Genomic DNA, 22645 nt, shown 5'->3' with positions numbered 1-22645 from the left:
TTTCCATTACATTTGAGTTGGTTGGTTTTACATCTTCCAAGGGCCCTTTGCCCTTGCGAGGCTGGGATGATGAAGAAGAGTGAATAACAAAAATTTGCTTAATGAACATAATCAATAAAAATTTCAGAAGATATATTCAAGGTTCTTGACTGCTCCAGGGAAAAGGTTGAATCTAGTCCAAGGAACTGATTTTGTCTCTCTCTAGATTTAACTTAAGGACCAAATGTTATCAAAACCTGTAAGGAAATACTATAAGCACACATTCCTGATGACCTCTCCCATGCATTAGATACATATGGAGAATATTCTCTTGGCTAACCAGAGAAAAGGTGTTTTCCTTCTTGTAGGAGAAAAGGGGAAAGCTTCTGCTTTTCTCCACATGAAGAAAAATTCTTGGACCACTCTTCATATTTCTCCTGAGTGTTGGCAATTAGAAACTCAGTCTTCAGGACAACCTCATCTGAGATCTCATGAAGGGCAGACAATGGAAATTATAATGAATTTCTTTCACATTACAGGGGATAATTATAGTATCCCACATTTTAAGGCAGTTGTATGTAAATCAAGAAGATGCCTTTGGTGTATAATTAAAAAATGTTCTATGATTAAAGGTAAATGTTCCCCTCGCACATATGTGCTAGTCGTCCCCGGCTCTAGGGGGTGATGCTCATCTCCATTTCAAAGGCGAAGAGCAGCTCTATCTGACGACGCCTCCGTGGTCACGTGGCCAGCATGACTAAATGCCGAAGGAGCATGGAACGCTGTTACCTTCCCACCAAGGGTGGTTCCTATTTTTCTACTTGCATTTTTACAATGCTTTCGAACTTCTAGGAGACGTCTAGGTTGGCAGAAGCTGGGACAAGTAACGGGAGCTCACTCTGTTACGTGGCACCAGGGATTCAACCTGCTGACCTTCCGATCAACAAACTCAGCGTCTTAGCCACTGAGCTACTGCGTCCCTTACACATACATAGATTAGCCTTATTGGCTTCTGCATCTATCATATATTTGTAGAAAGCTGCTAAAGAAAGGAATACATTAGATTCCCAAGCAGAATTGTTTTACGAAACTGGTCTTTGCTGCACAACAAAACTCTAGCCTTGATCGGCTCCTTACCCCTGCGTTCCTTACTTTCCATCCTTTCAGAAACCTCTCTTTAAGCAACCAAAGTAGCAATATTTAAAAGGAATGAAATGGCTTTGTGATAAATAAAAAGCAACAATATTTCCAAAATAATTGCTTCTTTGCACTTTGATGAATGGTTGAAGTTCTCGATAATTCAAAGCCATTAGCTTTAAATGCTGCATTGTGCTTTGGTACATAATTCAGTGCATTTCCCTTTAGTCAAATTTATTTATTGATCTGTTGATAGATGAAGCATCGGATAATTTATCTAAATTGGTGCCTGAAAGTTTTTCTTTCTTCACTAACAGCTTCCATTCTCAGATTCATTAATGATAGCATCTATCTCTACATACATTGTTTTTTTCCTGGCGGGACTTTGGTTTGTTGGAAAAGAACACCACACATAACAGAGGAAAACTTTGCCTATCATATTATTACTGTTGAAGTGTCTAGCTTTTCTTATCTTGGTGCACAGATACGTGGTTAGCTGATGCCCTCTGATATTTTGGAAAGTGGTGGAATTTCTTGGACTATAAAGGAGATGGCAAAAAGAGTCCTACTTTTAGACTTGCAAGATTCTGTTCATGTAGCTTCAGAATAAAATAGAATTAGGTTACCTTGCTATATTTTCTTTCTGGTCTATCAGGTAAGGCTGACATCAATCCTGCAGGTCTGAAAGTACAAATCTCTCGCTGTCTCCTTTACAGATTGAGAAATTAGACAAGGTCTCTTCTAAGTATGTTGCCCAACCCTCTATTCAGCCTGTGGGATATGTTGCCTCTTATTCGACCATTCTCTAAGCATCATCTCCAGGCTCCGTCTCCCAAGGCCGTAATATTACAGTGGGTCAGAATAGCCACCTCTGACCTTTGCATTGGTGTAAATAAGTTGCTGCAAGAGCTTTTTCTAAATCTTGACTACAATGCAAATGTCACAAATGGACAAGACTCAGTCAAGAATGTAGTAAAAGGTAAAGGTTCCCCTTGCACATATGTGCTACTCGTTCCCAACTCTAGGGGGTGGTGCTCATCTCTATTTAAAAGCCAAAGAGCCATGCTGTCCGAAGATGTCTCCATGGTCAAGTGGCTGGCATGACTAAATGCCGAAGGCGCACGGAACACTGTTACCTTCCCACCAAAGTCTGATGAGAGCAACTTTTGCCAAAACACCAAAAACTGGTTCAATGACCGTGGGATTACTGTGCTTGATTGGCCTCTCCATTCTTCCTTCATACTCTGGGTCCTTGGTTTCCAAATGAGATGCAAAAGTTGCTCTCATCAGAAAAGAGGACTTTGGACTACTGAGCAACAGGACTTTGGACCACTGTGCTTCATTAAGACCAGGGTCAACGCAGCCGTCTACCAGGAGATTTTGGAACACTTCATGCTTCCTGGTTCAATGACTGTTGGATTACTGTGCTTGATTGGCCAGCAAACTCACCTGACCTGAACCCCATAGAGAATCTATGGGGCATTGTCAAGAGAAAGATGAGAGACATGAGACCGAACAATGCAGAAGAGCTGAAGGCCGCTATTGAAGGATCCTGGTCTTCCATAACCCCTCAGCAGTGCCACAGTCTGATAGCTTCCATGCCATGCTGCATTGAGGCAGTAATTGCTGCAAAAGGGGCCCAAACCAAGTACTGAGTACATATGCATGCTTATACTTTTCAGAGGTCCGATATTGTTCTATGTACAATCCTTGTTTTATTGATTGCATGTAATATTCTAATTTTCTGAGATGCTGGATTTGGGGTTTTCATGAGCTGTACGCCATAATCATCACAATTATGACAAATCACGGCTTGAACTATCTTGCTTTGCGTGTAATGAGTCTTATCTCATATATTAGTTTCATCTTTTAAGTTGCCTTACTGAAATAAATGAACTTTTGCACGATATTCTAATTTTTCAAGTTTCACCTGTACATGCAATTTTTTGCCCTGAATCCTTCCACAGAACAAAAGGCAAACATCCTTGGGGTGAAAAGCTGAGCCTTAGAAAGTGTTTTTCAGCAACACTGCAATAATTTGACTTATGTCAAGGTTGAATAGCTTTCTGCCAGGTGTTAAAACTCATGACCTTTCCAACCAAATACACTTATACTAACCAGTTTACCACTGGGACAATCAATATCTTGTAAGTGAGATAGTCTAGACAGTTCCTCTTTTGTCCTTTGCTGCTTAAGAATTGATAATTATATCTGGCTAGAAAAGAGAATGGCCTCAGCTGTTTGATAACACTTTTTCTCTCTCTCCTGCTGTAATTCTTCTTTCTGGTCTTCTACTCCTCTAAACTTTCCTTTCCCTATTCTGATCAGCCTGTACTCTGGGCGAGCGCCTTCCCGAATTAGAGAGGTTTTTTAAAGGGATTTTTACAAACCAAATCTATGTGTTTGGTCATATGGAAAATGTTTCCAAGAGTGGGGGGAAAATAAGAACTAACCCAAGCACAGTAAAAATAAAGGAATAAAGTTTTCTAAACAAAATAAACACTGTTACGGTTCCTGATTTCTTAAGCCCTTTTATTTTTTTCCTGCCCTCCTCTCCCACAGTCCGCAGAAATGAACCCTTCCTCGTTTCCAAGCTTCTTTTCTACAGGGCTAAACTACATTAATCTTTGGTTTCTGGTATTTGCTCTTCCAATATAATCACTTGCTCTGCCTATGAAAATGCCTCTTGACAAATCTATATAGTGTCCGAATGAGTGGCCACAAAAGTCCCATAGAAAAACTTAGGTCAAGCACCACATCTTACTATCATACACCTTTATACTCATCCCATATGTTTGGTGCAAAATTAACAATTATTTTCAGTAGAGTGAGGCCACCACTTTGTTGTCGTCCAACCAATGCATTGTAGAAAAAAAAATAGAATAGGTTAAAATTTACTTTGGGTGAGGGATAGTTTAAACTTTTCTAGAATCATTAAGATGGAGTGCTCTGCATTTTAGAACACTATAGAGACCTCATAAGTCTCTAACATTTTCCATGTCATGTTAATTTTCTCCATCAGCTCAGAATGGCAAGGGGATGGAAACAGGACAGGCTTCACATACTCAGGCTTCCAAGCTTCTGTTACATTAGTCTATTTTAGTAAATTACAATTTCAACATTCTATATATTAGATTAACAGGATTGGAAGGGACCTTGTAGGTCATCTAGTCCAACCCCCATCCAAGCAGGAGACCCTACATCATTTCTGACAAATGGCAGTCCAATCTCTTCTTGAAAGTTAGCAATAGCTACTATTGCTACTATTGCTATTGCTATTCTTGAAAGTTTCCAGTGATGACGTTCCCACAACATCTGAAGACAACTTCCCTTCCATTGGTTGATTGTTCTCATTGCCAGAAAATTTTTCCTTATTTCTAGGTTGAATCTCTCCTGGATCAGTTTCCATCCATTGTTCCTTGTCTGGTCTTCAGGTGCTTTGGAGAATAGACTGACCCCCTCCCCCTCTCTGTGGCAGCACCTCAAATATTGGAAGACTGCTATCATGTCTGCCCTGGTCCTTCTCTTCACTAGACTAGCCATGCCCAGTTCCTGTAACGGTTCTTCATATGTTTTAGTCTCCAAAGTGAAGCTTAGAATATCTTATGGGCAGGAAGAAAGCAAGGGCAGACCTTCCCCAGTAATTCACAGAGTATATTGATACTTATTGTGGATAATTGCTTTAGTCTGGCTAGGTTCTGTCTGTAGGTATACAGCAATACAGGAATTACTCAGAAGTAACTACACATATCGTTCTTGGTTCTTTGGGTCAGCTTTACCTGGCTGTGTTTACTAGAGGGGAAACACAGCCAGATAAACTAATTATAATTTATGGTGAAGTTACAATAACAGAATCTTGCAAGTCTGAAAATACAATTCTTCTGCCATCAGCCCAAGAATTTTGGGGGGCCCTTCTGAGCATTTTCCTCCATCCATTATGTACCTGTGTCCCTCTTCTCTGATCATTCCTTGGGCATTTCCCTGGCCCGTCTCCCAAGGTCACTCCAAAATACCATTACAAGATGAGGCTTCTGAAATGACATAGCCCTACAAGGATTAAATTTCTTTTGCTTTTTCCCAGTGATATTAGGTCATTTTCTTTAAGTCAAGCGTGGGCAATTGCTTCATGGTCAAGAATCCTTCATATAATGAGTTGGGTGGAAGTTGACTCTCACTGATGCAAAGTGGGAAAGATATGGTAAGTCAGGTTTACTTGGAATTTTCTGGATATAGGGGAAGAGACCAGAAGACTTTTTTTTTTTGCATTTTTAGCTATGTTTTCTGCATCAGAATGAGGAAACTAGACGGCTATTTTTCTTCCAGCAATTTTCAAAATGCCAACAAAATTTGACATATTGCACATAGTTGGAAGCTGAGGAATTAGTTGCCTATCCCTATTTTAAGTGCAGTTGGGCACTTGAATCTTATTCATATTGTTGGGGGCAATATGCTGACTCTCTGTAAACCGCTTAGAGAGGCCTGAAAGGCCTATGAAGCGGTATATAAGTCTACTGCTATTGCTATTACTTGTAGGGATCCTTGGACTCATTCCAGCTATACACTTTCTATGAACAAAAGCAAAAACATTGTATTCCTAGAATGATAAAACATGTTGTTTAAGCAAAGAATTTAAAAAGGCTGCATCTGCAAAATATAAAAAACACCAAGATTTTATTTTTTAACCCAGAACTCTTCCATAGCTCTCTCGTGTAGAGAGAGATACTTCTCAACTGTTGAAAGATTGTCCTAAATTCTTTAAAAGATGAGGTTAGTGGGCCCCCATTAAAACTGGAGAATTCATTTTTAGTCGGACTCGGAAAGTAGCTGTGACTGCTGTTGTTGTTTCCTGCTTAGGGAAGAAGGAATACCTAATGATGTGTGACATGTAAAACAATTGTTACTGTAATCCATTTGTGTATAAGGAAGGAACAAAACTGAAGAAAGATTGACCTGGGAATAAAATGTACATCACTGGCATCCTTGGAAGGAAGGACTTGACTCAGATAATGCAAGGCAGATAATATAAGGTAGACTATGTAAACAGTTGCCTTCATCCAGGGCTGGGATTCAGCCGGGTCGGACCGGTTTGGGCTAATTTTACATCTGGTCCACTGAACCAGTTGTTGCAAAGACCAGCTGGTTGTGCCCTGCCCACCCTACCCCACCCCTCCCAGGAGTCTTCATGGCCCATTCATCATGCCAGGTAAGTAGGAGACTCTGGGAGGGTGAAAAATGGACCTACTGAAAGTTTGGGAAGTCCGGAAATGGGCCCGTTTCTGGCTTCGCGAGTGCCTCCAGAGCGCGGGGGAGGCCGTTTTTCACCTGGAAGCTCAAGAAAAGCCTCCGGAGCTTGGGAAAGGTGAAAATGCCCCCCTCCATGTGGAGGCTGAGGAAGCCACGTCCCCTATGGCCATGCCCACCCAGCAACCGGGCAGAGAACTGGTTTTCAATCCCGCCCCTGCTTTCATCCAAAGAAAAACGCCTGGGAGATGAAGGTCTGAAAATATTCCAGCACTTTCAGGACAACGTGGATTGCCCAAATCAGCAACAATCAGCTGACAGCTAAGAGCTAAGCCTATTTTCAGCCCAAACAAGCAAAGCTGGTATCTCTTGTACGCTTTCTAAGTCCTATGCCATAGCAGGGGATCTGAGTGGACCAACCTGCCCAGTTTCTCCAATAGGTTTCAGAATAATTTCTGTCTCAGTTGGCAATCTAAGCAAAGCAAGACTCCGCAAGAAAAGCACAAATTATGCACAATATTTTTTTTTCCTTTCCTTTTCTTGCTGTATCTATTTGGCAAGCCAATCGTCCCTACTGGAACATGCACTCGTTTGCATTTCCTACATGGTTATGTATGACTTTTCCTAAACATAGCCTTCTGAGGTCAACGCCTGCACCTGATAACAGAATATTCTAAAACGCCCACAGGCTTCGGCATGCAAAATATGGGTCACTCTGTACAAAGATTCATGCAAAACCAGAAACATTTGCAGGCTAAGAAAAGGTTGGGAAAAAAGAAACAGTCTAAACTTCAAGCTATTGGGTCCCTTCTGGTGTTGCTATTGGTGTTTCTTTGTTTGGGGGAGAGCCTTGATTGCTCATGGCTGCAGACTTGACTTTTTTTTTTAACCTATGGACATATCTGGTTTGCTTTCAATGAGTGATCAGAGAACAAAAAGAACACATAAGGGGAACAACAATAAGAAGGGAGAAAACTGTTAAAGAGGAATCCATAAGGTAAAGATTCCCGTCGCACATATGTGCTAGTCGTTCCCAACTCTAGTGGGTGGTGCTCATCTCCGTTTCAAAGCCGAAGAGCCAGCACTGTCCAAAGACATCTCTGTGGTCATGTGGCCGGCATGACTAAAAGCTGAAGGTGCACGGAAAATTGTTACCTTCCCACCAAGGGTGGTTCGTATTTTTCAACTTGCATTCATGCTTTTGAACTGCTAGCTTGGCAGAAGCTGGGACAAGTAACAGGAGCTCACTCCATTACGTAGTACTAGGGATTCAAACTCTGACCCTTCTGATTGACAAGCTCAGTGCCTTAGCCACTGAGCCACTAGGTCCCTTTATTATTTATTATTCTCCATAGCTTCAGCTAAATTGTCTGCATGGTGGCCTGCATAGTTTGCTCCTCAACAGAACATCATTGCCACCACAGGTTCTGGTTATTTGAGAGACCACCTATCTCCAGTGGTTTCTGTCCACCTGGCAAAGTGGGTGTCTTATTCAATTAAAAAAATGTCACCGCTTGGGATTTGGAAGTGTGCCTTCTCTTTTACAGGACTTACCCTCTGGAACAGCAGCCTCACAGATATATGTATCTGTCAGATTTCCCATGTAGACAAAAGAGGACACATGACTGATATTAGCTACAGCCACAGCATTTAGGCTTATATACCGCCCCTTAAGTAGTCTACACACACTCTGAGCAGGTTATATTGCAAGCATTATTGCCCTCGGAAGGATGGAAGGCTGAATAAACCTTAAACCCTGTTAGGATCAAGCTCCAGACTGTGGGCAGAGTTTGCCTACAATACTGCACCACTGGACCACTAGAGCTCCGATAAGCTGCTTCTATTTTATTATAAAGCTACATTAAAAGAATCTTGCAGTCTGAAAGCACCAATTTCCTGCCATCTCCTTTACGGCCCAAGAAGCTATGCCCTCTGTGCCTTGAGTGCTCCCTAGGCATCATTTCCCAAGGTCTCCCTCACATACCATTACATTACGGCGCCCACTTTGCTGATATTGTAAAAGTAACTGAATATCTGTCTATTTTTCCCTTGGATCTTGGAGCACTGGCAGGTAAGAGTTTGTATTCTCTGTTTCTTAATTTATTGTTACATGATTTTTTTTTTATGATGGAAAGCAGTCAGACTTGGTTGGAATTGGATGTTCTTTAAATCTAGGTAAGCAAACAAACAAACATACTTTCAACAGCAAATGCTGTTTTTTTTTCTTTTTACATAACAAAGCCTTGGCAATAGCAAAAAATGTTACTGAATTGAAGGAGGTAAGTCCATCATACTTGAGCGATCGTTTCCTAAAAGACAAAATCAACATCAAAATTGTCCTTTCATATAATGGAAAGTCTGTCTTTCTGTGGTTGAGCATCGTTTTGTCCCCCTCTACCTTTTAATAAAGTGAAAGCAATCATTGAATAATATTAGAAAGCTTTCCTTTCCTTTCTCTTTTTTGGAAGAATTATAGACACTGGGTGTGCATCTGAGCATGTTAAATCATGTAAAGTACTTGTGAGACCCCCAAAGCCCATATATGTTTAAGGCTTTGAGGGACTCAAAAAGTGGATAGATAGATAGATAGATAGATAGATAGATAGATAGATAGATAGATAGATAGATAGATAGATAGATAGACAGACAGACAGACAGACAGACAGACAGACAGACAGACGATATAGACAGACAGGATAGATTAAATAGAAGATAGATAGATAGATAGATAGATAGATAGATAGATAGATAGATAGATAGATAGATAGATAGATAGATAATATAGACAGACAGACAGGATGGGTGGATTAAATAAATGAGAGATAGATGATAGAGGATGGATGGATGGATGGATGGATGGATGGATGGATGGATGGATACATACTACATACATACATACATACATGCACACACAGACATATAGAGACATAGAAATAGATAGAAGTTTTGGGGATTCAAGAGTACTTTACATTAATTAACATGCATATATATATATATATATATATATATATATATATATATATATATATATATATATATATACATATATATACACACACACATACACATACATACATATGTGTATATGTGTGTGTGTGTGTGTGTGTGTACACACAGACTCTTACTCCTTTGTTTTCCTTCAAAAAATCAGTCACAAATTTCATTTTGTCTGTGTGTCTATATTAGGCTAGGGCTGTAAAAGAAAGCTGTGGGGTTCAAGTAGAAATTCTAATTTATTGAGCCTAAAATCGATTAGTAGTCGGGTGAAATAGCAGGCCTTGAACAAGTTGCACAAACAGGTCAAAGAAATGTGTGTTTCCTAGACTGTTCTGCTGAGGCACTTCACGTGGAAATCCTTTTCCCGGAGATGGGAGAAAGGTGGGGTCTGCATAAATGCAACGGTGAGGATCCAGATGGTTCCTAATAGCACTGTCTCAGCATATCCCACGGCATTTATCTGCTATCCCCTTCCCCAAAGGAGCCAATACATTGCTAGCTCTCGGAAACCAGCTTATCTGCTGCACCCAAATAGCATCTTGAAGCCCTCTATGTCACCTGCTAAGTGTCCGGTAGAAGTGGGGGGGGGGGGAGTATGCTATGGTAGGAAATTGGATTAGACAAGTGTTGAATCTGCCAAGAATTTCCCACCGAGCAAACTGTTAGCAATGATTGAAGAGTCATTTTTCAGCAGTTTGAGCTAAATCCAGTGTCAAGTTCTAAATGAGCCACTGGGCTCATCTCATTCTGAAGGGAGATTCTGCTTAATGCTTCGTTTCCAAACTGAGAATGTTGCAACCAAGCTTATAAGGAAGGGGATCAAAATATATTAATGATGATGATGATGATGAGTAATCTGCAGCCTAAATCTGGTGAAAACCTAAAAGTTCAGTTCCTAACCAAAGACCTAAGAATGATTAAGGTAGTGCCTAAGGATGTAGGCAGTTCCAAGCAAAGTAGTTTGGTTTTTTTTGTAATATTAGAGCATTCAGTTCCAATAAATTCAAAATATCAAAATATTGAGGGACTCCTTTAGGCAATGCTCCGAAGGCTCCAATCAAGTATTTGCATTTGCATTTATGTGTTGTCACAATCAAAGGAGATTATCTGCAGGTTTTGATTTGTCAGTTTTGCAAGACTCACAAGTCCTTTCCACTCTATTTCCAAAGAATATATTGAATATATGAGGGATATTCCTTATTCTGCCCACACTGGTCCACACATTTGTGTATGTCTCACCCCATGATATATACACTTCATTTAGCTTTTTGAGTACTGCAAATGTGGGGAAATGCTCTTTGAATTTGTTTCTGCTTTTTCATCATGATTTTATTATGATATGGCTCCTTCTTTTCTTTTCTTTTGCTGTGAAATTAGAATAATCTAAATGTTAAATATGATACAAGTCCATATATAGAATTGTGATCTAAATGTGGTTTCCAAATTGTGTTGAATTCTGGGTCAGATTGACTTTTGAAATACAAAGCTATTTTGGTTATCCTTCTGAAGGGAGAACATTCACTTCTCCTGGTGGGAAAGGACCTCTTTTTAAAGTCTCTCAAGATTGAATTTAAGAGTGCTTCCCTCTTTTTAAAAAAAGCATATTTAAGGAACCCCAGAGTAATAATGGAGTTTCAACTAACTACCTTCTAAACCATCCAGGCTGATCCAAATCAGAAATGTATCCAGTTCAAATTCTTCAAGGGTCCAGAAGAGCAGGTCTGCCATAGACCCACATGTTGTGACCTGCCAGTGGCCAGTGCAGCTGGCAGCAGATTCGAACAGTGAGGAGGTTGGGGAGGAATATGGGCCAGTCCTGGAGTCTGGGGAAGGCTCTGATGAGGGCTCTATGTCAGAGGCAGAGAGGGGGCCAGAGCCATATGCCAGTTATCAGCTGCCTTCAGAGTCAGAGGAACAGCTGGAGCCGGTTCCCAGTGTGCGCATGCGCATGCCAGACGAAGGGAACAGCTAAAGAACAAGGGTCGACTTGGGAGTGAGGCCGCAGGTGGATGATGAATGGCCCCTCCCAGAGGAAATAAAAGAGGAGCAAAAGGGGAGTGGAGTTTTCAGGAGACAATTACTTTGCTTAATTGGTTCATGACTCTCTAAGACTTCTTGCCAGGTTTTGAAGATATCGGCCTGTCTCCAAGCCAGATAAGGTCTGTGACTGTAAATCCCCCCTTGAAAGACTTTGGAGGATGTGAATGAGCAGAATTCACAGTAAATTAATAAAAAGGGTTTTTGTCGGGACAAGGAGTTTGTTTCATGCTCTTGGAAAGCTTCAGTCAGAACAATTCACATGCACACACTCTGAGCCCCTCTTTGACTTTTGTCAACTGAGACACAAGAGAGGCCACTTGATACTGAAGACTCAAAAAACCAAAGCTATTTGCCATTTGGTTTTCCAGGGAATCTGTTTCTTTCCAATTTGGAAGCATGGGAAGGAAATACAGACATGTGGGACAAGGCAGGGAGATGAAAATTGCAAAAAAGTTGGAGGGAAGACAGAAATGTGGCTTTGGAATTTGTGTTTTTAGTTTTCTGATTGTCAAAGGCAAAGAAAAAAACCCATCTGGGTCAAGAATTGTCTAATTCGCATCAACGCAGGCAATTAGAAATTGTTTTGCCATCTTGTGGAAACAACTTGGCCAGCATCCCTGTACTATTTAACTGAAAGCTGAGCATAAGCCTCTTTCCAACGACAGCACTGAGATTTCCCATCACAATCACATTTACTTTCCTAATAAATTATTATCATTGCTTACACTGCGATGGGGCACGATGGGAATTAGAGCATGCTGCTTAACTGCCATGTGAGCAGCACCTCTGAATCAATGGCATTAGCGATTTTGTTGTTTTATAATGTAAGCTCTGGAAATGCTGTGGCTCAGTGGCTAAGATGCTGCACTTGTCGATCAGAAAGGTCGGCAGTTTGGCGGTTTGAATCCCTAGCGCCATATAACGGAGTGAGCTTCCCTTACTTGTGCCAGCTTCTGCCAACCTAGCAGTTTGAAAGCACATTAAAAATGCAAGTTGAAAAATAGAGACCACCTTTGGTGGGAAGGTAACAGCATTCCGGACACCTTCAGCGTTTAGTCACGCCGGCCACATGACTACAGAGACGTCTTCGAACAGCGCTGGCTCTGCGGCTTTGAAACAGAAATGAGCACCATCCCCTAGAGTCGGGAACGACTAGCACATATGTGCGAGGGGCACCTTTACCTTTAATATAAGCCCTGGGAGAAGCCCAGAACCTTCCAGGATCACTTTGCTAGCCCTCCGAGGCCATTCAGATTGGGTAACACAAAACAGAGGAGTGTTTTCTTTGCATTTAGAATTATTTTGGGGGCTTTAAGAGGAACATCAGGTAACCAAGCCTTAGAGATGCAGGAAAACAACCATTTGAACCTTTCCCCCCCCACCACCCTTAAATATTTCTCCTATGAGTCACCAACTTCCCAGCCTCTGAATATGGAGCTGATGGAAGTTACCCAGGCTTTCAGTAAAAATGATTTGCAAATAAGCCATATTTGGTTGGCCTCTTCGAACACTTCCATCCACAAACCATGGCTAACACTTCTCAGAAAATAGGCCTGCCTATGTTAGAAATCCAGACTACACACTACCAAATGAAGGAGGGGGGAAAGAGAAAGGTATTAATATACATATACATTGAAAGGATGATATATATGTAACTATTAAAATGAAAATAAATTGTGGAAGAGGGATTTAAGATTGTTATGTAAATATAGAACCAAGTTTGCTAGATTACCATCCCAAAAATACACCAGATTAAAGAGGAAATATACAAACACAACAATGGAAAGAAGGAATGGAGAGAGGAGTAGAAGAAAAGGTAGGAAAAGAGAAAGGAGAGGGAAAGAAGAAAGGGAAAAGGAGAGGAAGAAATGGAGGGGAAGTAAAAGTAGGAGAGAGGGTAGGAAAGGGAAGAAGAGGGGAGGAGTGTGGGAGAGGAAGGGGAAGTAGAGAAGGGAAGGAAGAAAGGAGAGAAGAAGAGAGGGAAAAAAGGAAGAAGAAGTAGGGTTGTTATAAAATAAGATGAGTGTATGGGATGGTAGAAAAGCAATCTCGATTATATTGTTAATGGTAGGGGAGAAAAATTGTTATAAATGTTAAAAAGTTATGAGATTGTATATTTGTGAATGTATATATAAGAAGTAAAAAAAAACTTCTTTCAAAAAAGAAAAGAAAATAGACCCACCTAGCCTGCTAAGCACAAATCAATTCCCAAAGTCCACCATGAAAGAACCCGCTTTGCAATTTGTAGTAGGCCTCACATAGGAAAGATTGTCCTAAATATAATTAAACAATCATAGTCAATAGTATTTACTGTACACACATGATTGTGTATTGTCTGACCCATCCACTGTGATCATGAAATTCGCAGACAATACCACCATATTGGGTCTTATTACAGGTGGAGACTCCCCCACTCCTCCCCTCTTCTTCCCTTTCCTACCCTCTCTCCTACTGTTCAGGGAGGGCAGGTTCAAAAACTTTCCACAGTTATCTTAGAATGTGCAGAGATGGACAAATTGACCAAGGAAAGGAGGAATTAAGAGTACTATCTAGTTTGGGGAAAATGGTATAAATGGTTAGATGATAGAAATAAGAAATAAGAATTTGGGAAATGTAAAATCTATTGTAGAATAATTAGGAAACAGTGATAAGAAAGTAGGAAAAGTAGGATTTACACAAGTAGAAAAGGTTATACAATAGAATAAGGGTAACAATGACCGTCTGATACAAAGGACCAAACATAGGCTATTAATTAAAGGAGTAAGAAATAAAGGGACCATAAGTGTAAAATTAGAATGTATAGAGGGGGAAACAATATTTGTAAAGATGCACCGATAGATATCTGCTGTAAGAAGGAACATGCAGGTCCAGTGTTGTTTATAAGTTTTGCGTATGTTTTTAAGTGTTTAAAATTATTATTTTTTAAAAAACTATCCACATAGTGCTTACAAAATATCAGCAAGACAAAGGAGATGGTGTTAGACATCCGGAAGAAGAAAGAGGAATCTGCCCCACATTACATTGAGGGTAGGTAGGAAGGGAGGGAAGGAGGGAGAGAGGAAGAAAGGAAGAAAGGAAGAAAGGAAGAAAGGAAGAAAGGAAGAAAGGAAGAAAGGAAGAAAGGAAGAAAGGAAGGAAGGAATATTATCCTGACCTTTGTACTGTGTGAGACTACCTAGACTGGCTATTCAAATCTAACAACTGTGAATTACAGTTCAGTATAAGCAGATCAGCAATTAAACCAATCCAAGTCACAAAGACACACACACACACATATGCACACTCTTTCTTCCTCTCTCTCTCTCTCACACACACACACACACACCCTTTAACCACAATTCAAACAAGGACTCCCAAGACATAAAGGAAATTAATTTATCCGAAAGCAACAGCATGATAATGCACTTCATAAAAATAAATGAAGTTTGATATCTTGTAAAACACTTCATCAAACACGACCGCTTCGTGAACTGTACTAGCTTCTAATAGGTTTCCGGATGCAATTCAAGGTGCTGGTTTTTAACTATGAAATCTTGGAGGCATGGGCCCAGATTACTTGCAAGGCTATCTCATCCATTCCACCAGAATTAGAGCGGGCATGTTCTGGTGCCCATCTGCGAAATAGTGCCATCTGACTGGACTCGGGAGGCATGTCTTCTTGTCATGACACCTGCCATTCAGAATAGTTTCCCACAAGGCTTGCATAGTCCTGACCCAATTAGCCTTGAAAGTTTGGCCTTTTCTGAACTTGGCACATTTATTTTAGTGTACATTTATTCTGTATCCTAGATCTTGTTAGACACCGAGAGCCATTAGATTGAGATGAACAGTTTTATAAGAAGGAAGGAGGGAAGGAAGGAGGCTCTGGACCCATTGACCTTTCACTCTGAACAAGTCCTCTTTTGACTTCAAAAACATTCATGTTGCTCCTACAATTTCCCCAAAACATTCCAGAAGTTTAATTGGACTTTGAGCCAGAAATAATTATACACTCCTGCTAAGAGACAGTGTCCTCTGATCCTGCATGAATTGACCTGTGGCTATGAATTCATTCAACAGCATAGCTGAGAATGATAATCTGTGATTTTAAATTATCTTGAGGAATGTGATACTGGGCAATCTAGGGTGAAAAGAAGAAATCCCTGAAAGTTTAGCTATCACCCATAGGATGCCAAGGGGGTGTAGAGAGGGTGTGGAGGAAATAATTTGGATCTGCATGAACAATGCTCATATGAACTCCTGTATTTAGTATACTTAAGATGCTTAACAAATTAATTTATTTTCTGAATCTGTGCTGCTAATATGCACTCTGGTTGTTGTTTTTTTAAAGAAGAGATTGGATAACCATTTGTCTGAAGTGGTCTGTCTAAGTAGGTGGTTGGACTAGAAAACCTCCAAGGTCCCTTCATTCTATTCTTTCTATTCTATTCTATTCTGTTCTCTATTCTATTCTATCACTGTATTAGGCCTCCCTCCCTTTCTTTCTCTCTCTCTCTCACACACACACACAGGAACATGATTAAGAAACAAGATTAAAACTAATGAAATGTATCCAGTTGTGTGAATACAGCCATTAGCTTTATAACTATACCGGCAAAGTGTGTTTTGTGAAGGCAACCTATAAATGTGCAATAAAAGTGTTACTTTTAAAAAAAAAGAGAGAGAGAGAGATAATCGCAAGAGGGAGGAAGTTCACATTTATTACGAGATATTTCTACTTGGGAAAGCTTCTCCATTTCATGTTCTACTTTGCCTTCATTTGCTAGGAAGCCCCCCCCCCACTCCCACCCACCCCCATTTAGATAAAACCACCAGTTGCTTCAATTAAACTATTTCTAAGGAATGAAACGAAAGATGCCAATATAGCCTGTAATTATAGGTTGCCTGCAAGACATCTGGCACACACTCATACACACACATTTCTCAAAGCAGAGGTATAGATGGCTATTTCTTTGTGGACAGAAAGATAAAAGTCTCCCATAAAACCCAGAATGGTTTAAATTAAATACAATTAAGGTGTAAATCTCAGCACCCATTAACATTTAAGGTCCATTAGATTATTTTATCTATCACAATATTAAATGCTCAGAGGCTGTGATAGGACTTTGGTTTGGCTTCAGCTTGATCTAAATCTTGTGTGTGTTGATTATCAAGCAAGCATAACCACATCATTCTCATTCATTCTCCCTCCCTCCCTCCCTCCCTCTCTCCCTCTCTCTCTCTCTCTCTCTCTCTCTCCCCCCCTTTTTCCACTGTCCATCAGAGACTATAAATGGTCTTTTATTACAAGATGCTGGAGAGATACTGTAGCAATTTTGCTCCTGTGCATAAGAAGAATAGAGTTCCTTCAAAAGGAGCTTGGGAGAAGTGCATTGGCTCCCCCACAAGATGTATCACCTTTCTTCTATCAACTTTATGTATGTAATGCAATTTAGAGAGCTGCCCAATTCCAAAGGACTCCAGGTGGCTTACTCTTGAAAAAACAGGGACCATATAAAAAGGCCAAAGAGATCATAGGCATTCCAAGGCAAACAAGGACAAATCCTACAGGGATTTAATCACCAACCCCAGGAGAGCACCCAAGTTTTCACTAATTTTCTGATGAGTGGAAATTACACAAATCGTAGCAATTTCTGGAAAGATACTGTTCCAGGTGCTGTGATAGAGAATCCACACTCTCTTGTGTCCTGATAGATGATACTTGTTGAAATGAAGGGACTGCAAGTACCTATTTATATGGCACTAATGAGATCACAATTGGAATACTGCACCCAGTTCTGGACACTGCAACACAAAAAAGATACTGAGACTCTAGAACAGGGGTCAGCAACAACCCTGCGGCTCTGGAGCCGCATGTGGGTCTTTCATCCCTCTGCTGCGGCTCCCTGTTGCTCAAAATATTTGTTACAACCGCCAATGTGCAATACCCGCCATGCAATTTATTGAGCTTTTTGACCCTTGGTAGGTCCCAGTGGTTTTTTTTTCCTGTGGGAAATGGATCCAAATGGCTCTTTGAGTATGTAAGGTTCCCTGCCCTAGAAAGAGTAAAAGAATACAGAGAACAGCAACAAAGATGATAAGAGATGTGGAGACAAAACTGTATAACGAACGTTGTGGAAATTAGGAATATCTAACAAAGAGAAGGGCTACGGGTAACATAATAGCAGGTCTGCCAATATTTGAGGGGTTGCCACAGAGAAGAAATTCTCCAAAGCATCTGAGGGCAAGACAGGAAATAACAGATGGAAGCTTATCAAAGAGAGCTTCAACCTAGAATTACGAAGAAACATCCTGATAGTGAGAACAATTAACTAATGGAATAGCTTGTTGTCTCCCGAAGTTGTGAGTGCGCCATCACTGGAGGTTTTCAAAAAGAGATTGGACAAGCATTTGTCCAGAATCATATAAGGTTTCCTGCTTGAGCAGAGGGTCAAACTAGAAGACCTCCAAGGTCCCTTCCAACCCTGTTATTCTATGTTTTATGTTCTGTGCTCCCTCTCTCGCCTGATATCATTGGATGAGCTGAAGCTATTGGAGATAGGCGGTCCCTCAAATAACTCAGCCCTATGAATTCCATGCAGAAGCAAACCTGCTCATTTTTCTTCACACTGAAAATGCTCTTGTAAATCAGCTAATCAGAGGATTCAACCAATTAAATAATCAATTCAACATTATTTAAAGCTGTGTTAATACTTTCACTTGGAATGTCTCATTGACTTTTATACTGTACAAAACATTTTTTTAATTAAAAAGTCCACTGATCAATTTATCTAGCATCTATCTCCGAAGTTCATGCACGCATATTTTAATTCAAATTCAAAAATCATGACACAAAGATGCTTTGACCCCATTTCCTCTCCAATAAAAACATTCAGTTAATTAACAAATGAATGGGCAGATTGAAAGATAAATAAATTCTTTCTGTCTTCCAGCTTTGTTTCTTATGATTTCATGGGCAGGTCCATATAGTTTTCTTAACAATAATACAGAAAGGATAGCAGTACCAATGTTGTTATAAGCTTCTCAGTCTAAGAGAGTGAATAATAATTTGCAAAATTTTACTGTTGTGCAACATCGTCACATTCCTCTATCATAAAAAATATTGGTTAGTCCCCTCTAACTAATACGTGAAACAGCTATGCATGAAAAAGTTACTAGTAAATGAATTTTAAAAAACCTCCACCCTAACAAGCTGAAAGTTAAATTGGGTGCTACTTATGAAACTCTCCAGTTAAAAAAAAACCTTTGTGCAACTTAATCTGATCAAGAAAGAGTTTGTAAGTATCTTGTTTTATTGACAAAGCTTCAGTGGATGGATTCAATTTTTTTTACTACCGGTTCTGTGGGCGTGGCTTGGTGGGCATGGTATGGCTTGGTGGGCGTGGCAAGGGAAGGATATTGTAAAATCTCCATTCCCTCCCCACTCCAGGGGAAGGTTACTGCAAAATCCCCATTTCCTCCTGATCAGCTGGGAGGCAGAGAATAGATGGAAGTGGAGCCAATCAAAGTGGTCATTTACCAGTTCTTCTAACTACTCAAAATTTCTGCTACCAGTTCTCCAGAACCTGCTGAATACCATCTCTGCAAAGCTTCCTCATTGTTTCGGATTTTCTGGTGGTATCTCAACCAAATGTTAACCAGGGTTGACCCCACCTAATATATGATCAGACAAGGTGCTGCCATTTTAGACAAACATACACAACATTAAGATGCGTAATGGAGGTGTAACACAATTCATTCTTCCAGTTCATTTGATCTTCACACCAAACCTTCTATAGAAACTGACAAAGAAGATCAAAGCTTCTCTGATGCACATCATGGAAAATTTACCTTACTTGAAAAACATATTTTAAAAAAACAAAGATGAAACTGTTCAGCTACCAAGCATAGCATCATATTTAGTTGCAAAAATACCTCTAGAGTCCACAAATTCCCACGGGTATGATAAATAGTATCCAGGAAATAAGTCTGCAGTGTTCTAAAGCAGTTTTTGTGACTGACCACAGCCCAACAACATCCACTGCCTGAACAAGTAAATCTTCCATCTCAGTCATTTTGTGAATGTGTTCCAATCTACCCTCAGTCCAAAAAGATTCTCTATCCCTGAAACAGATTTATGGAAAGATCCATCTCCTCCGATCGGTAACTATCCTCCAAGGTCACCCAATGTCTGGTTGATCTGAGACAGGGCCTAGTCTCCATCACTCATCTCTTACCACTTGCATTCTTTTGAAGGAGCCATTAATATTCCCTGCAAAGATCTCAATGTGATTACCCCAAAGCGAGAGAATTTCGGGAACATAATACCTACTTTCAAACTCATCTCTTCGAACAACTGAAAACATCTCTTCTTGAAGCATTCACTCTACATTCTTCTTCTGGCAGATTTTTTTATTATTATTATTTTTTCCCTTCTACAACACCTTACAGTCATTATATCAACATTGTTATGTCATCATACCTGTACATGTATATAATATTTCTCTTCTATATTTACACACCTTTATACACAGTTCTATATATATTTATATATATTGTTTTTCGGCTTAATTAATTTTATTCTCGTTTTGCAGCCATTTGTACCAATTGTTCCAAATTTCATAATATTCCAACTCTTTTTTATCTTTTAATTTCAGTGTTAATTTGTCCATCTCTGCACAATCCAAAGTTTTTTTTTATCACTAATTAGTCCAAGGGGGTATTATTTTGTTTCCAGCATTGGGCAAATGCTATTCTAGCTGTACACTCTACATTCTTCTGTGTACCCATGAAATTTATAAATAGATATAGGTAGGTGCCTGAACAAAATAGCCAAATGTTTTCCTAATTTCTTTTGAACCCACATTAAAATCAGAGCTAAGCTAAAGCAATGAACACGTGTGTGTATTTTCATTCATCAATGAATGCCCTTCTGGTCCTGCATATTCTATATTGCACATAGGTCAAAATGTCCGTAAACATTTTGATCCATGTGCAATAGAGAGTGCAGCTTCTTTTGACCAAAATTACATATGCGTGTCTTTTATTGGCCACCAAGGAAGAGTCTTTAAGATTTTAGTTTCAGGAATTGGGGTAATAGCATCATGAAACCATGTACCCTTTTCCTTCTTAATCCCAATTATTGCTGAGAGCCATAGCTGTTGAATCCTTAGGGAGCCTAAATTCCTGGTGCAATTAACATCTTGTATTCAAGAAGATATCTTTGTGGTTTTAAGACCAAATCTCTCCCCAGTTGGATAAGCTCCAGATGATCTTTTGTGCTAAGTGGGAAGAGCTTCCTTCCTTCCTTCCTTCCTTCCTTCCTTCCTTCCTTCCTTCCTCCCTCCCTCCCTCCCTCCCTCCCTCTTCCATCCTTCCTTTTCTTTTTTTTCTTCAGCCTAGAGTAAATGCTTCATTTAGTCAGGTAGCTGAGTAGAAGTCTTTCCCAGATGATTACAGAGTTCATCTCCAACCAGAATGTGCCTGCTAGCAAGTAGAATTGGAATGGGGACTTCAAAGTGTTAACAAGACCTACGAAGACTTAATGGATCGGAGTCTTTTTACAGCTTTGCATCCTTGCAAAAGGGGACCTTGAGCAGGCAGTGAAGAAATAAATAAACAAATGAATAAAAGTGCAATCCAATATGTTCCTGGGGAAAAAGAAAAACACTGAAGGGGAACTGCAACAAAATAAATTAGTATTTTTTTTACCCCTCCACTGCTTGAATTGATTCCTAAGAGCATCAGGAACTCAGGCAAACATATCTAATATAAAAAGGGAAATCAGGAGGAGAATTAGGCTATCAGATATGGTTTAAGATAATCCACACACAAACACACACACACACACACACACTCACACACACACGCACACACACTGCAACTAAACAAGTTTTGACATCTTCCCTAAAGTAGATGTCACTGGACTGGTGGTATCCTAAGCCTGCAGATTTGTCCCCACTCATGCTGATTGGAAGGACGTGGTGGCTCAGTGTCTAAGACGCTAAATTTGTGGATCATAAGGTTGGCAGTTCAGCAGGTCAAATCCCTAGCGCCGCGTAATGGACTGAGCTCCTGTTACTTGTCCCAGCTTCTGTCAACCTATCAATTTAAAAGCATGTAAAAATGCAAGTAGAAAAATAGGAACCACCTTTGATGGGAAGGTAACAGCATTCCGTGCGCCTTCGGTGTTTAGTCATGCCGGCCACATGACCACGGAGATGTCTTCGGACAGCTCTGGCTCTTTGGCTTTGAAACGGAGATGAACACTGCCCCCTAGAGTCGGGAATGATTACCACATATGTGTGAGGGGAAGCTTTACCTTTATCTATGCTGGTTGGGGATCGCCCTTCAAACACCCTTAAAAAATGAAGACTAAATTCATACAATATGCCAGACCAATTTGGAATGCATGTTTCTGGGTTGAGGTCTGTTTTCCCAGCCATTCCCATAATATCTTGCATGAATTGGGGCAAGGCATTAACAATTCCCTTCCATTATCTTGTAGAGTCCAGTACATTCTATCTGCTTCTCCCTGCTGCTTAAGACTCCATTTCTACCCTACATTTTGATAAGTGCCAAACAGGTTTGCTGAATGTGAGGGAAAGAGCCACGCTGAAGCATAGCTGTGATGGCATTATAATCTTACACTAAACAATTAGAGCGTGTGATGGTATTACAGTAAATGATTACAAAGTTTGCCCTTGATTAATTCTATGATTCTAATAATCCATCTTTTTAACAGATCCTCTGATTGATTACATTTAAATGGTCTGCATATCATCTCCCTGCAAATCAATAGCTATTCTCCTACTCTGGAGAAGAGTTGAGATAATTTATGATTTAGGAAGGAAAACCGATCTGTAGGTTTTGATAAGCAGAACCCTGTCTGTATCCCAATAAAATGCTGCCAAGGAGAAATCTTGTTACCATTATACACATAATGGCATCAACTGTATTGAGTGGTAGTGTTTTATTTTTTATATAAAAATATACGGAAGGGTACATGATGAAAAAAAACCAAGGGATCAAATATGACAGCACTAATGTAATAACCCAATTCCTAGATTAATGTCAAAATTGTCTAAGAGTTATCTAAAATTATCTAAAAGTTATTTACTTGCATAATTGTGTTGTTCAGGAAGGTTCATATTTGGCTACGAGTTTCCGCAGCTTCCAAAAGACACTGAAATTACTCTGCTAAAATAAGCTGAGTAACCAACATCTTCTTTAAAAACTTCCAGTGTTGGAGCATTCACAACTTCTGGAGGCA

General features: G+C 40.0%; 1 protein-coding gene across 1 annotated transcript in view; it reads right to left on the bottom strand.

Annotated features, from left to right (window-relative positions):
- The window catches only part of MAF (MAF bZIP transcription factor), a 256983-nt gene that overhangs the window by 748 nt on the left and 233590 nt on the right, over positions 1–22645 (bottom strand). The window lies entirely within an intron of this gene.

Source organism: Thamnophis elegans, chromosome 14 (assembly GCF_009769535.1).
Source record: "Thamnophis elegans isolate rThaEle1 chromosome 14, rThaEle1.pri, whole genome shotgun sequence".
Lineage (NCBI taxonomy): Eukaryota > Metazoa > Chordata > Lepidosauria > Squamata > Colubridae > Thamnophis > Thamnophis elegans.
This window is presented reverse-complemented; position numbering and strand designations above follow the sequence as displayed.